At 42.2% G+C, this 15298-nt stretch overlaps 1 protein-coding gene across 8 annotated transcripts in view; it reads right to left on the bottom strand.

The window, feature by feature from the left end:
• ANKIB1 (ankyrin repeat and IBR domain containing 1) overlaps positions 1-15278 on the bottom strand; it is a 97881-nt gene extending 82603 nt beyond the window's left edge. For 3 of the 8 annotated variants that reach the window (XM_074574658.1, XM_074574667.1, XM_074574663.1), the window contains exons 1-2: positions 14780-15264; positions 11153-11225 (exon numbers count right to left, since the gene is read on the bottom strand). The gene's annotated coding sequence lies outside the window, so the exon portion shown is untranslated. Of the gene's footprint in view, positions 1-11152; positions 11226-14534; positions 14704-14779 lie in introns of those variants that run through there. The other 5 variants (XM_074574659.1, XM_074574664.1, XM_074574662.1 and 2 more) reach the window with 3 other exon arrangements.
• Between the last annotated feature and the right edge of the window lie 20 nt (positions 15279-15298).

Below are 15298 nucleotides of genomic sequence, written 5' to 3'. Positions count from 1 at the left end.
CCACGCATATTTCTTTTTCCCCCTACATTTTTTGTTCATCTTGGGCTTGTTCTCCTCCCCCAGGTCCGGTTCCTTGTAAACAATGCCCAGATGAGCGTATGACCTCCACCAGACTTCCTTCAAAGCTTCAGAAATTATAAAGTCATTTTTATAGCTACTATGAAACATGCACTTAGCAAGCTGGAAATCTGCCTCCATTAACTTTTTATGACACTAATGTTGTTTTGAGAAACTTAGACTGTAGTTTCTAAAGTGGTTTTAGTTGACACCAGAGCTGATCCTGCCCTTTGTTTCTGATCCACTGTTCCTTCTGTTCGTCCATATTCCTGCACTTTCCCATGTTTTGTACTGGCACGTGCCGCTGTGACTGCACAGAGAAGCAGAATAGCTGTTGACTGAGAGCAGTTCCCTCTTTTGGGTTTTCTTCATGGATGTTAATGGTCCAAACAGCCAGAGCACGGCAGCAGTGATAGGGAGGCAGGATTATTTGTACCAGTGCATACTGTAAAGAGTGGAAATACTTGCAAAACAGTGTTTGTTCAAACTGAAGTGCAGACACAAGCAGAAATACCAGCAATGTGCAAACTGTGCAAAGCCCACAGTTGTTTGGGTGCTGGAGGCAAGGCAGGAGTACACCAGCACCACTGCGTTAGTAAAAGCCAAAACAGTTTTCAGGAAATTTCTCTTGTAGCCAGCCCAGCATTATTTTATAAGCTACCACTCTGACAGTGGCAATGCATTCAAAAGGGGATGATGGATGAAGTGTGGACCGGAGGATGTAGCTGGGTGGAGTGGGAGACTGTAGATACAGCGCAGGCATCACAGCACCAGCGGCAGCACCGGCTGCTGTAAACTGCACCCAAGTTTCCAAGTACCTATGTTGAGCCATGCACAAAAGACTATCAAATTATATCAGGATGCAAACTCGCAACGAATAACTGGTATGGCATCTTCACCCTAGCCCTTTCCAATAATGTCTGCAGAACTGGTACTTGTGTCTGGGTGCAGTTTTAACCTCATTATGCAAAAAAAAAAAATGATCATTCATAGAAGCAGCAGACGCTATTCCAGTGCCTGATGCCAGGCAAGCAAGACCTAGGTGGAACAACTAAAACCACTGCCCAACAGGTAGTGAAAGCACACAGGTGAGCTTGCATTTACTAGAAGGCAAAGATATCCAAGCTCTGCTACCCTGGCAGTCAAAAAGCAGGAGTGGGGCAAGAAGATATTGATGAAAGGTGTTTGGTTTAGCTGCGGGAGGCCCAGCAGGACTCTGGTGAGAGCAAACTCTATGCTGACTTGGCACAAAGCTTTATGAACAAACACAGTCCTGAAGGGGGTGGTGGGGTGTGTGTGCACAGAGTATTATGTCTAATGTAGTTCCTATCAACTTACACTTTGGGAGAGGGTGATATTTAACAACAGACAGTCATCCCTTCCTTCCCTCCTATGTTGCATATCCTGTTGCATCCCATTTTGTAACAGACTTAAAACTTGGACCAGATTTTGAGTTGCTGGTGGATATGTAGAAACGCAGTACTTTATCAATAGGGTATAGGTATTCATTAGACGATTTACGTCTTAAGATCTACAGAAAACCTCAACAGGCACAAATAGCTTTAAAAATTTACCCTGGTGTCACTCAATGTAATCTTATAACATCCTGCATAGCAAGAAGCATGTTCTAATTGTATTAAATTACTATCTAGAAGATTTACAAGGGAAAAAAGAGCAATTGACAAAAGTAAGAAATGGAACACTATTTGTGTTACAGTAAAAGTAAGAAGCATCTCTGAAGCAAGCACCTAACACCTTAAAGAACAGCCCCGACTAACAATAACAAAAAATATACCTCTAAAGAGATGAAATAAATATAAAAGACTCCCTTTTCAAATGGTGGTTTGTATGAAAACATATCGTATTGCAGAAGAAATGTGTGAGGCTGGAATGTTCCAGGAATCAGGGATGCAGGAACCACCTACTCTAAAAGGCACATAATCCACCTATGCAATAGCTTGCTCATTTTCAGGATCAAGTGTCAGCATAACACAGAAATATTATTTCCCTAATCAATTAGAACAGCAAAACTGTATTAAAAAAAAAGCCCCAAACTTTGCATTTTTACAGCCTCATATCACATTGAATCCATTTTGAAAACAGAATACTGCTCTCATGTCTTCAGTTCAATGTGGGCAAATTTTACAGTCACTTCAATTTTTAAGAACGCAACACATTTAAATAGAAACGTGTCTTTACCAGAAACGTCCTCAATTGCAGGGAACTGCGGCCACAACATACAACTGCTGTATCAGAACGTTTCTTGGATGCCCTTGGTTACAGCTGTTTGGATACAACAGCTGGGTGGGCAGTTTGGGAAGAACAACAGGAATCATCAAACAGACTTAAAAGTAGGCAGACCCAGACAGTCCTGAGGAAAATAAGTACACAATAGCTAAAGCAAGGCATGATTAGGGTGGACTGTCTGGCTTTAGGAATCTGAAAGGATTTATTTTCACAGTAAGCCATGGGTAGACTGGTTCGGGAATATTTTTTGTTCAAAGTTCATACCAAGGTTTTAAGTTTCAAAAAAGAAACTTTTTTAAACAACTCTATTTAGCATTAACCCAGTCTGCTTTGATCTGCATGTCATCATTACTTTGAAGGAGCTAAAACATGCTAAAGACACACAGAAAATAACGTCTAGAAATTGTATAACTCGTACAGAAGTTATTCCCAGGAAATACATGATTTTGGGGTTTAGGATTTCTTCCCTTGTACTCATGAGTAGACGCTAAAATTGAGAACCTCTGTATATTTACAAAATAAAGAAGGACGTGGGTATTAGTAACTCCTCATGGCTACCCTGATACCACAACCTACAAAACTGAAGTTAATTCAGCATACTTCTAAGGCTTGTGACTAATTTAGGATAAACTTGACTCATTCTCTTCTTAGACATGAATAGCTAAAACAGAAGCATCAAGAGAAAGAACAACAACAAAATTAACTTATCTTAAAGACTGATTTTAAAACTCTGCTTCTCCATACTGATTCCTCACTCATATATTTAATAGGAATACATGCAGAAAAAAAATCAACAGGATTTCTGAATGAAGCTCAGTGAGACTGAACTTAAAGGGTATTTCTATGACATCAAGACTAAATCAATAGGCACTTCACACTGCCTTTACAATAAAATTATATGACTGTTTTATTCACGTTTGCTTATTTTACATTACAGTCATATCCAGGGTAACAGACTAAAAACTCCAAACTATCTCTTTTCAGTTAAACATTACAACAAAGTATTTTAGACAAGCAGCATGTTCCAGTATAACTCCCAATTCCAGACAAATGAATTTAACTTTCTATTCCTTTATTAAGGATAAACAGCAGGCAACTTGCTTATGAGAAAGTCTGGATTTATGAATCTGAAAAAAAAAAAACCCAAACCCCAACCTCAACAAACAAATAAAAACAGAACAAGCCTGTATTCCATCTAGAGTTATACATTTATTTCATTGCCTGAAAGGATGCACAAGAAATCAGGCTACTTCTGCACAGCAGGAAACATTTTTGAAGTCATATTACAGAAAAAAACCTAACCCCCAAGGTTATTTAAAAATACAAAATTCTGGAAATAAGATACCTTATTCAGGACTTGGCTATTTCATTAGAGACACATAAGATAATTCAAAGCACTAAAATCACTTCAAAACTTTGGTTATGCAGAAGTCAGGTTAAAAAACAGTGTTTGAGCTGTATAGTAGAATTTACATAAGATAATCATATTGTTCTCTTCTACAAAGCTCCACAGCCCTCTGGGCCACACACTTCAGCTGGGCCAGAACCAGTTGTATGCAGAGGAGGGAGAAAATGGTTGGTTGTGCAACCGTATCATCTGATATGCAGCAAGCACCTATTTACGTCGGAAGGAACCTCTGGAGGCCAGCTGCTTCAACCCTCTACCAAGGGCAATCTTCAAAGCTTCAAAGGCTGCTCAAGGCCATTCTCAATTAAGTTCAGAGTATTTCCAAGGATGAAGATCCTACAGCCTCTCTGGGCAACTTGTCCTGGCATTTGACCACCCTCATGGCGTTAATATTTTCCTAATGTCTAATTGAAATATCCCTTGCTGGAACTTTTTCCGTTGCCTCTGGCCCTGTCACCCAGCTCCTCCAAGAAGAGTCTGGTTCTGTCTTCTCTGTACCCTCCCATTAATCGAAAACAAGATCCTCCCCATAGTCTTCTCTGAACACTGAGGACACCCAACTCTCCCAGCTTCTCTTTTTACATTATGTGCTCCTGCCCCCTTATTATTTGGCAGTCTTCCCCTAGACCTGCTCCAGTACGTTAGCACCTCTCCTATACTGGGCAGAACAAAACTAGACACTGTTTCAGATTCAGTCACAAAATGCCAAGCTCACAGAAATACTCAATTCTCTCAGCTACTGACTTCATTCTTGCTAAGTAAAGGCACATTGCTGACTCACGTTCAACTTGGTGTCCACCAGGAAAGTGATGTCATTTGCTGCAACGTCACTTGCTAGCCATTGGTTCCCAGCCTGTACTACTGTGTAGGCTTATTCTTTTTCAATTTTCAGACTCTTTGTTGAATACCATGAGGCTCTTGGCAGCCTATTTCAGCCTGTTGAGGTCCCTCAGAAGACCAGCCCTGCCCTCCAGCACATCAACAAGCTTGCTGATGGTGCATTCCATCACCTCATCCAAGTAATTAATGAAGATTATAAATGCAAAACTGCACTATTTCATCTTACTGAATACTAATTATCATGTCGTGAAAAGGATAAAGGACTTCCAAGTAGTTTAATTTTAACTAATTAACAGGTTGGTAAACGGGACATTACAAAGAACTTGTATTTCAATACACAAGCCACTATATAAAGCCTTTTCAGTATTTTTTTTTTTTTAAATGGGCAGTTTGTGCTTGGTGACTCACTGAAATAGCTCCAATGAAAGATTTCTCTCCAACACATCCTTCTAAATATGGAGAACTAAATACATAAAGCATCTGTGTCAGTGACTCTCAAGAAGTCAAAGAAAAGGGCCTAAATTAAAAGTCATTGTACATTTGTACTGCAGTAAGCCACAGAGCTGTTAGTAACATCTCACTACTGCAGGCTGGATACCTCCATATACAAGCTTTCAGAAAACACAAGTAACTGGAGTTCTTTCATAAAGAACAAATGCTTTATCTTAGAATTGTATGTAACTCACAATGCTGCATAGGCCTAGATCATGTGATGTTACAGTTTTGTAGTAGAACTATTTCTACAGACTAAATGTGTCGAATCATTGCTGAAGAACTGCATGTTCTCCTATCATTAACTCTGCTATACAGCTGTGTCTCACGATCTTGAGCTGTAAAATATCAAAATCCTCACCTTATGGGTACAGAGATAACTTCAACTATTTAGCAAATGTGGATGAAACCGCATCAGTCTAACTTCTTTAAAATGTTAAAAACATAACCTGCAGTATTAGCACAGCTGAAACTTAGGCCTTCATAGTTTAGTAGATACATACTTTTGTAGCTTCTTCGAGACACTGATGAAATTCAACATCTTGACAGACCAATGAGAAATTTTCTGGGCTCTACTCTGTCAGGACATTTCTACATGTCTAACTGTAGTTTTTCAACATAATAGAGAGTTAACTGGAGATTGATACATTTGGTTCTCTCCCAGCTGCCTACCTGGATTTAAAAAAAAAAAATCCTAAAAAAGTAACAATTCTGCAAGTAAATTTACACAGGCAAGGTAATCACAGAATCACAGGGGTTGGAAGAAGAAAATTTATGAGGAAAATTCTATTGCAAAAGCCATTTACAGGTTGCTACTGCTGTAAATTAGTCCTGGTGTGCATCCAGCTTTGCATATATTATTTTTGTATCTTACACACACAGTAGCTAATAAAAATACAATGAAAAATACACATCTGCATACCACAGCACTACAGTAACAATCAAACCCTTAGCAAAGAGAAGAGTTCATTAGTGAATTACAACAGCCCTGAAATTCCTATTCTTAAGTCTATGATAAGTTTTAATACAACCAGTATTTAATATAATGATAGTGCAAAAACAGACACATGATCTTATAATTTTTCAGCTATTTCTCCAAAGGCTGGTTCATAACAGGAAATATTTCTATTATTATCAGTGCTTCATTTGTGCATCCTAAAAAATACAGTCTTGCTTTTTAATACAATAAGATTTTGAGTTTCTACACAACAGCTCTGATAGAAATATATCTTTTTTAACTTTGCCTTCAAAATTCCTATTAGAAATTCATTTGAAATAAAAGGGGGGGGGGGAGTATTGTTACCCCAATTAACATCTGTGAAAGCTCCTTGAAGAGGAAATCTTAAGTGGACTGAAAACACAGCTCAAACTAATAAATATAACAAATACAATTTTCTCCACTAAGTTATTTCATTTGTAGTAATTTACAATCAGGACCAAAACCAGCTGCACGGAAACAGGACGTGATGTTCCTACAGTCACTTAAAGTACCTGCTGTAAGAATGAGCAGAGCCTGTTTTAAAGCAGAATTATATTTATAAACTAGAAAAATCTAATTCTTTTCTATGCTAAATTCCAAGAAGAGTGATCATCAAGTGAAGCACTTGGGGCAGAGAATCACTTTCCAACTTATGTTTACGTTTAACTGCATTTAAATACAGAGTATATAAAACAGGCAAGAAATATGTCATTAGCATACACGTAACTAGCATTATACATGTTAACTTTGAGTGTATTTTCCCAGAAATAGCTTTGAAACCTCCAAAGCTGTATCTTTTCTCAAGTCATCTTTCATTAAAAGAAAAAAAAAAAAAAAAAAGAGGGGGGAATCACCAACACTCCTATAGCACATTTTTCAAAAGTCAGTATTTTAACTGCGTAAGACAATTAACACAGAATTAAACTGCATAAGAATATTCACAATTAGCCACAATTATCCTTTTACTACTTTTCAAATGAGTTATCTCACAGGTTACCCTTGGCTGGCATCACATACTGGAGTTTAAGTCAAACCAAAATTATGTTTTCTTCTCTATAACCTTTAATTCTATGCAAGTTACAGTTAAATCTTAATTCAGGCTGGTATTCACATAAAAACTTGCCCAGTTGACTTGATTTTCTCTTAGTTCAGCTTACTTCTTGCTAGTGCTTTGCTTCACAGCCTGTACAACACTATGTGCCTCTCTATGTTTTCATCTGCCAAGAACCATTTAGAATTTCTACTTGAACAGAAGTGCCAATCATTGACAGTGGTCAAAAAAAAACAACCACCAAACACCCAACACCACAGCATGTCTAAAAAGGTGTCACCCACCCAATTAACTTCATGAGACAGAGGCACCAGGTAAATATAACACAGCATACCACCAGCCACTGTCACAGCAAATAATGCTGAAGGCAATCCTGACTCCATAAAAATGTTCTGCATGAGCAGATCAAAGCTACAAGCCATTCATGCTGTCAATAGAAGAAACAAATGTTTGTTTCAAGAGGTACAAAACAATGAAACACAAACCAATAATCAGGAATATAAGGAGGAAAGGACAGAAAGAAGAAAAATAAGAACAAATATTAATAAGCTAGAGCACCATATAAATAAATACAGAAGAAACACCAATACAACACTAAGAACAACTACTACAAGATATGGCAGAGACATTGTATAGAAGAGAAATAACACAAACCTCAATAGTAATATCCATCACGGTTCAAGGATACAAACAAACCTCTTATCGATAAGTTATACTTCTGCTAACTTGCATGAATGGAAAAGGATTAAAATACACCAGGTTTAAAGATACCACATGAAGAAGAAAAAAATCTGTCTCCATGAGATGTATTTTAGTACCTTAAGTTAATCCATAATTTGAAAACAAGCAATGGACCTTTTCTTTAATAAGCATTTATTATCTTTGTATCTCTGATAATGACTCCTGGAAAAAAACCCCACACTTAAGAACTTACTCCACATTACAGAAAAATGGCCCAAAATTATAAACATTTCTTAAAGTTATATGTAGGAGGTATACAAGTTGTGATTTACTTTCTTGCTTAATAGAGAGAATACCCTACAACCAATTGGTCTCTTCGATAGCAAAACAACTCTTTTCGTTTCCAAAGCCTACTGTCCAGTTACTAGAAGTCAAGGTTCTTAAACTGACTTGTTTTGTAATACAGTCTTGCAGATGGTCCAGAAATCAATCATTCTTGATCTTTTCCTCTAAACTGTGCTTTATTTCAGAATGATAAAGTGAGAGGGGGTTATGCCTATGCCTTACAGGCTGGCAACTGTAAATATAAACGGAATAGTTCAGATGACTCTTAAACTTAAGGACTCGCTCAAAATACCACTGTGACTTGGAAATGCCTAGATTCTATTTTTGACCACAGCCTTTATTACAAAGCAAGGACTAAGTGGTTCACAGCAGTTTAAAAATACTCCTTTAAAATGAATATACACCATTTGGCTACCACATGACAGTCCTTATTCCATGGAACTTGTTGACTGTCATATTTCCAAAAGTTTGTCTTATTTACTTGTATGATTCTGGGGTGCTATTTCCACAATAAAAGCATATGTCAAAATTGAAATTTACAATTCCAATTGAAATTGTTGTTATTTTTATTGAAGAGAAAAGGAAAACCTAAATGCAGAAGAGATACAGAGAAGCAGCAGACAATAACTAAGCTTCCACTTCCCAGGATGTTATATAGCATGGCAGGCTACACCACAGAAGTTAGAATCATAGAATCGTTGACTGGAAAAGACCTTTAGGATCATCAAGTCCAACCATTAACCTAACACTGCCAAGTCCACCACTAAACCATGTCTCTAAGCACCATATCCACACCTCTTTTAAATACCTCCAAGGATGGGGACTCAACCACTTCCCTGGGCAGCCTGTTCCAGCACTTAACAACCCTTTCCGTGAAGAAATTTTTCCTAATATCCAATCTAAACCTCCCCTGGTGCAACTTGAGGCTGTTTCTTCTCGTCCTATCACCTGGGAGAAGAGACCAACCCCCACCTCGCTACAGCCTCCTTTCAGGTAGCTGTAGAGAGCTATAAGGTCTCCCCTCAGCCTCCTTTTCTCCACACTAAACCACCCCAGCTCCCTCAGCTGCTCCTCATAAGACTTGTGCTCCAGACCCCTCACCTGCTTCGTTGCCCTTCTCTGGACTCGCTCCAGCACCTCAGCGCCTTCCTTGTAGCGAGGGGCCCAAAACTGGACACAGTATTAGAGGTGGGGCCTCACCAGTCCCAAGTACAGGGGGGGACAATCACTTCCCTAGTCCTGCTGGCCACACTATTTCTGATACAAGCCAGGATGCGACTGGCCTTCTTGACCACCCGGCTTCAAGCTCAGGGGGCTGGATACCCAGGAGAACAACTGGTAATACTATTAAAGACTGAGGCAAAGAAGGCATTAAGTACCTCAGCCTTTTCCTCATCCTTTGTCACTATGTTTCCCCCCCGCACCCAATAAAGGATCAAGATCCTCCTTTTGTTATTAATGTATTTATAGAAACAATTTTTATTGTCTTTTATGGCACTAGACAGATTAAGTTCTAGCTGGGCTTTGGCTCTTCTAGTTTTCTCCCTGCATAACCTCACGACACCACTGCAGTCCTCCTGAGCTGCCTGCCCCTTCTTCCAAAGGTCAAAAACTCTCTCCCCGCCCCACCCCCCCCCCCACTCCGAGTTCCAGCCAAAGCCCTCTGTTCAGGCAGGCCAGTAGTCTTCCCTGCCAGCTCATCTTTCAGCACATGGGGACAGCCTGCTCCTGTGCCTTTAGGATTTCCTTCTTGAAGAATGTCCAGCCTTCCTGGACTCTCTGCCCTTCAGGACTGCTTCTCAAGGGTCTCTGTCAACCAGTCTCCTAAAGCAGGCCAAAGTCTGCCCTCCAGAAGTCCGATGTAGCAGTTCTGCTGACCCCCTTCCTTACTTCTCCGAGAACTGAAAATTCTATCATTCTGTAATTACTATGCCCAAGATGGCATCCAACCATCATATCACTCATGAGACCTCGTCTGTTCACAAACAACAGGTCCAGCAGGGCGCCTTCCCTAGTTGGCTCGCTCAGCAGCTGTGTCAGGAAGTTATCTTCCACACACTCCAGGAACTTCCTAGACTGTTTCCTCTCTGCTCTATTGTATTTCCAGCAGACATCTGGTAAGTTTAAGTCCCCTATAAGAACAAGGGCTAGTGATCGTGAGACTTCTCCCAGCTGCTTATAGAATATTTCATCTGCCTATTCATCCTGGTTGGTGGGAGTCTGTTACAGACCACCCATGATATCTGTCCTGTTGGCCTTCCCCCTGATTCTTATCCATAAACTATCCCAGTGTCATCATCATTAAGCTCTAGAAAACCAAAACACTCCCTAATGTACAGGGCTACGCCACCGCCTCTCCTTCCTTGCCTATCCCTTCTTAAGAGTTTATAGCCATCCATCACAGCACTCCAGCTGTGCAAGTCATTCCTTCATGTTTCTCTGATGGCAACTATATCATAGTTTTCCTGCTGCACAATGGCTTCCAGCTCCTCCTGTTCGTTGCCCATGCTGCATGCATTGGTGTAGATGTACTTCAGTTAGACTATTGATCCCGACACCTTTTGGGGGTGGGAGAAGCCCTAATTCCTACGTGACCACCCTCAGGCACTTCTGTGGTTTCTAAAACATCAATAACCCTTGCTGCCGCATGGATCTCCACCCCTTACCTCCACTGAGATGGCAGACCAAAGGACCTCACTAGCACACTGTCCCTCCAACATTGGCATGACACCCCCAGGCTTGTCTCTAGTGAGTCTGGTTTTATCCGCTTCCCCCTTAAAATGTAGTTTAAGCTCCTTCAATGAGCCCTGCTAACTCCTGTGCAGTGATTGTTTTCCCCCTTTGAGACAGGTGTACCCCATCTGTTGCCAGCAGGCCTGATGTCATGTAAACTGACCCATGATCAAAACCCCCAAAATTCTGCCAGTGACACCAAGTTCAGAGCCAGGTATTTATTGATCTGTTGGGTCCTCCTGTTTCTTCCCTCATCATTCCCTGCACCTGAAAGGATAGAGGAAAAAGGAGAACACTACTTGTGCTCCCAAGCTCTTACCCAGTCATCCCAAGGCCCCGAAGTCTCTCTTGATTGCCCTTGGACTTCTTGTTACAACTTCCTCACTGCTTACCTGAAAAACGAATAATGGATAATAATCTGAGGGCCGTACCAGCATAGGAAGCTTTCTCTTCACATCTCTAACTCAGGCCTCAGGGAGGCACTTCCCTAAGAAGTGGGTCCAATCTGCATATTGGGCCTTCTATTCCCTTTCAGAAGGGAGTCTCCTATGACAATGACCTGTCTTTTTCTTTTTATGGGAGCAGTTTTGACACAGGGCGTAGGCCAACTTAACCTCAGTGACACCTCCAAGCTAGATGAACCATTGTCCTCTTTATTGTTCTGTTCCACTTGCAGAGCCTCATACCTATTATGCAAGGGCACCTGGGAAGGTGGGGCAGTCATGGAGAGACGCACCTGCTGCACTGGGCAGGAACCTCTCACCATTGTCCCATAACCCTTAAGTCACTGTATTCAGCAGTGAGAGTCACTGAGAGAGAGTTCCTCAGAGAGGGGACATGGAATCCTCCACATCATGCACCCTTTAAGTTCTTCAGGTACATCAAGATGGTAAGCACAAACCACTGGGACACTCCCTTAAGTAGGGGAAATCCCCAAATGACTTAATAAAGCATTCTCCAACATAGAAGCCTGCACCTAAGAACTATTTTATATGTAATTAATAATACGCTGCCTCAGTTGTCATGATGTAATATTTAAACTACACTAACTTATTGTCAAAGAATAACGTTACTGTGTACAAACATTGATTCCTAGGTGCAAGTTTAGGCACCAATATAAGAGTTACTTTTAGAGAATTCATTTTGGCCCCTCGACTTCCTTGCCAATACAGAACTGAACAAGAACAGTTACAAGAGCAACTCTACAGACAACACTGTCACACATATGTGTGACTTCAATAATGCTCCATGGAAAAATATGTGGTGTGTATTTTGGGAGGAGGAAGGGAAAGCAGTAGAAGTCTTTTCTGATGATGGTGTTGAAAACACAGCTTTCTCTGTCATTTTGACCATTTCAGAATTTCCATGGGGCTGTTCTTCAAGCAAAACAGATCTCTCTGCTACGTATCATTATCAATTATGCAAATACAGTAATGCGATTAGACATGTGACTGGTTCAGCACATGTATTTGTAACCTCCAGCTTCTCAATTTTCTTTCTTACTGGCATGAGTCACCTTAGCAAAGGCAACAAAACTTCAACAGTGACAACTGCAAAGAGCAACTTCAAGTTTTCAGATTCCAAGGTGAAGTTAATTAACTAGTCTGGTAATGGTAACTACATGACATTTAAACAGCAAAGCTAAAACAAAACCACCCAAACAATAATAACAAAAAACCACCAAAATCACACATACACAAAAACAGCAACAACAAAAAAATCCAAAAAACCATCTACCCCACTGAAAAAAAAAAACAAACCCCAAACCAAAAATCAACACAAACCCTGCTAGGCAAACTAGTTAACAATTAATAAACAAAGCTCTATTACTGAAATCAAAAGCAATGTAATGCTAATCAATCACAGCAGAGGTGTCACAGACCAATGTGTGAGAAACTGCTCAGGACAGATTAAATCAGCCATAGTATTAACAAGGTCTTATATAGTGAACAAAGACATTTTCTAAACATTTTCTAAAGCCTTTTTTTATAGTTGTTCCATTGAACAAAAGCTCATGTGTAAACTTACACACAATATACGTCTATGAAACCCCATGTTCTTTCAATAAGCCTAATCATGTACTTACTTAGTCCTACCTAGATGTGTATGACATAAGTAAAAATTGGAGGGACTGCATAAAACTTACTTGCTAGATTTTCTTCTTTTGGCTACCGATATTATTATAATAGTTGCACTGCTGTTCTTTTTTTTTAATAATTAATTTTCATTCATAATATTCCACTGATACATATATATATATATGAAGACAGGGCATCACCAACATTGTTTAGCTTTCTAGTAGATTTCTAGTAATATTTTTATTTAGGAATAATATATTGTATTGTTAAAATATTTTATTCTTTTGATTAAAAGCCAAACTAAAAATTGTTAAAGAAGGGATTGCTTGAGTATAGGACCACAGAAAGTCTTGTAATTAAAGTTTCTAGAAGCCTCTTCTGTAGTTTGGTCTCTTATTTGTAAGGACAGCCATTTACTTGTTCCTTGTCCAGGAGAAGAAGAAAACTTCAAAAAAGTTGCTATAAATTCCACCACTTCTGTGCAGACACCTCAACTACATAAGCCACATGTTCTTAGAACTTGAAATAGGCTGTTGCTTTCCATATGACTGAAGTCTTCCCCCCCTCCCCCAAGGAAGAAGAGTATTTTTACCCTGCACCCAAGAGAGATTAAAGAGAAATTAATCCACCATGCTTCGTATTTAAAAATCAAAGAGATGCAAGTAAGGATAAAACACTCATATGTGTAAAGAAGACACAGTCTCTTCCCACTGCTAACCTCTACAGCTAATAATTCTCTCAAAAGTGGTCTCTCTCTGTAGGGAATGCACTTAAATCACAGTACACCTACTGATGTTATGTCTACAACTAAAACTCCATTTCTGGAGCTAGTAAGCAAAGAAATGCACTCAAAGAAAGCACAATCAACGATGGTTAGTAATGATGGAGTGGTCCACGCAAACAATTTAAGCTGCAGTACCAGCACCTTACTCTACACAAGAAGTCTTTGTGAATCCACATTTCCTCTACATACTATTTGAACTGTAAATAAAAGGCTGAGCAGTCATGAATTATCAAGGTGGTTCTTCATTTTTAGAAGTCAGCCAGTTTCCAGTATGTGTTTAGACATGCCCGGGATGCTGATATTGCTACTTACATAAAACTGTAACAGTATCAAGAATAAAATTTTTCTCTGAGGAAAAAAGTACATAAATTAAAACTCGAGAACGTGAGCGTTGAATTTCATTCAAGAGACTGTTTAGGACGGCGTTCCCCAGCTTGGTTATGCTCCACAGCTCACCCAGCAGCACATGCTCCTGCTCCAGCCACTCGCACTTCTCCCCTTTTGCCTTCCAGGCAGGATTTTCTAGGCGAGCTCAATGGCGGGGTCCGGCTGAAGCCAGGCCCATCGGGCACCTCCAAACTTTCCGACGGTCCCGGCCGAGACAGCCCGGCCGCCCCGAGCCCCCACCCGGCCGGTTCCCCTCGGCCACCGCGGGGCCTGGCGAGAGCCTGCGCCCGAGGCGGCCTCTCTTACCCCCCATAAACAACCCAGCCCGGCGCCCTGACGCCTCTCGGCATTACGCTTCCCCACAGTCCCCTGCCCACCGGGGCCCGTCCCCACACCGGCAGCGCTGCCGCGCCCGGGAAACGGCCAGCCCCGGTAACCGGCGGCTTGTTTACCTCCGCACGCCGCTGCTGCCCTCCGCTCCGCTCCCCTCGCCTGCCGACGGTGCTCCCGGAGCCGCCTCCCGGCCCGCCCCAGCCGCGATGCGACGGGCTGCCGACGCCCAGATGTGCAAAGTCTCCCGGCTGCGCCCGCGGCCGGAGTCGCCTCGTCCCGCCTCGCCCTGCCCGCAGCCCCGCGGACCCCGCCCCAGCCTCCCCAGGCAGCGCCGGGATGGCCGCCAGCACCGCGGGGCACTCACCAGCTCCTCACAGGGGCTCTCCCCGGCCCTTCCCGGCGCCTCCGCGCCCGCCGCCCAGCGCCTCCATATGCTCAGCGGCCGCTCCTCTCTCCTCTGCTCCGCTCCCGGATACGACGCCCTCTGGAGTGCCCGCTCCGGCGGGGCTCCGGCCGGCGGGCAGCCGGGGCCGTCACTCGGCGGCTGAAGCGGTGGGGAGTGCCCGCCCGTCAGCCAGGCTCCCTCCGTGCAGGCTGGGCGTTGCGGCTGCTGCTGTCTCGCAGTCCCTTTGTTCGGCGGCCGTGGTGGCTTCTGAGGGCGCTGACAGCTGCCGGCAGCGCTCCCCGGGCCCGGGCGGCCGCTTCACCTCAGCGCCTCCCTGCCCGCCAGCAGCGCCTCATGCTGCCGGCCTGGCCCACAGCCTGGTCTCGCTCCCTCTTTCTCCGCCCCCGGTCAACAACCGGCGGCGGCGGCAGCAGAAGTTCAGGCCGCCGACCCGGAAACTCATCAGCAGCCGAGGCCCGCGGCACTACGACGGGAAGC

The sequence above is a fragment of the Larus michahellis genome, chromosome 2 (genome assembly GCF_964199755.1).
Source record: "Larus michahellis chromosome 2, bLarMic1.1, whole genome shotgun sequence".
In the NCBI taxonomy this organism is placed as follows: domain Eukaryota; kingdom Metazoa; phylum Chordata; class Aves; order Charadriiformes; family Laridae; genus Larus; species Larus michahellis.
This window is presented reverse-complemented; position numbering and strand designations above follow the sequence as displayed.